This window comes from Vigna unguiculata, chromosome 7, assembly GCF_037176805.1.
Source record: "Vigna unguiculata cultivar grain cowpea cultivar isolate G323 ecotype 2 chromosome 7, ASM3717680v1, whole genome shotgun sequence".
Taxonomy (NCBI): domain Eukaryota; kingdom Viridiplantae; phylum Streptophyta; class Magnoliopsida; order Fabales; family Fabaceae; genus Vigna; species Vigna unguiculata.
Window position 1 is genome coordinate 26647600 of NC_140798.1, and position 1598 is coordinate 26649197.

Here is a 1598-nt window from a genome sequence, read left to right on the forward strand (position 1 = left end):
CTTTCTTTTTTTTTGTATGTGTTTTTTTTATATTTAGAATAATTATATGTGTATATTCTTCTTTATTTTTGTATTTTTAATAATTGCCAAGTGTGGGTTTGGGTATACATTGTGTTCTCCCTTCACACACACACATTTTATTCATTACATGAGTGGGGCCCTATACCCGGGTCTGAGTTGCTTAGAATTAGAGGGGATTATGTAGCAGTGTCACAGTGGATGTACTTCTCAAGTGGTCATTGTGAGAACCCCAGCTAGAGTTGTTTGCTTCATTGGTACTTCCACCTCTTGTTGTTTACCAACTGTCGTGGGAAATGTCATGAAGTGGGCCATAGCTCTAGTGACCTTGATATTTAGGTATTAGGGAACTATCCTTGTGAGCACACATACTTTCCCTTAGAACTTCAAGCATCAAACCCATGTTAAATAAAGACACTAAAGGGAGACTATTTACGTCCTTTACCCTCACCTTTCCTTGTATATAATAATAAATGCATCACAATCACACCATTATTAGCCATAAACATACATTTCATTAGCATATCATGTGAATAAGTGCCCTGTGAGACACAACAAATACATATTGCATTCCATTTTGTGGTCATTCATGATACATTATCCAAAGATTCAAACACATAACATGCATCAACATAAATTTAAAAAATAAAAAATAAAAAATTTTACACTACAATAAGTTCAATTTGTTTCCCACTTCTTTTATCACCAAATTCTTAGAATCTTTCTTATGAAAAATGAGAAAAAATAATAAAACTTTCTTTGGTCAAATCAGTGGATTTAATAAAGAAATAAAATATTGTTTATTATCATTTCTTTTGAAATACTCATCTAATCTTGCATGCATGAAATTGCTCAAATCTATCTTTCTTTCCATCTTTCTTCCACCATAAACCTTGTTTTTTTTTTTCCATGGAAAATTATCATAAAGGGGACACGTACCTTAAAAAGGATTACCATAAACTCTCTGAACACAAAAAAAGTGAAGAAAAGTCTGCTAGACTAAAAACTTTGAAGGACAGTCTAGGGAAAAATAAGACAAAAAAAAGTGAAAAAAAAAAACAAAACAAAGGACATCCTGTTACATGAACTAAATTATTTTCCTCTGAATTAAAGTTTTGTTGAGAAAAATAACCATGATTTGAAATGATGTGTGGCCATGTTTCTTTATCTAAAAAAGAAAACAAAAGTGATTATCCTTTGCTACCCAATTTGAGCCTTCCAAAAAATTTCTTTCAAATTACCCTAAATAAGGATCACCCTTCCACTAAGGGTTGACATAATGTTTGCATTTGTTTCATCCGACTGGTAGTTCACCATACAAAAATATCAAAATAAAAAGAAAAAGAAAGAAATGATATGGTTATATAGAAAAAAAAAAGTTTGAAGAATGAGAATAAAAGGTCAAAATATAGAAAAAATAGGTGAACAAGAAAAAGTCAAACAAATTCTGAATGAAACATTATTCAAAGATCCTTGTTGAAACAATCCTCACATCACTTGTTTGGGCCTTTACTATCATTTACTTCCATACCACTAGCCTTGGCCACAATACAAGCCTAATAAAGTCCACATAGATCAAA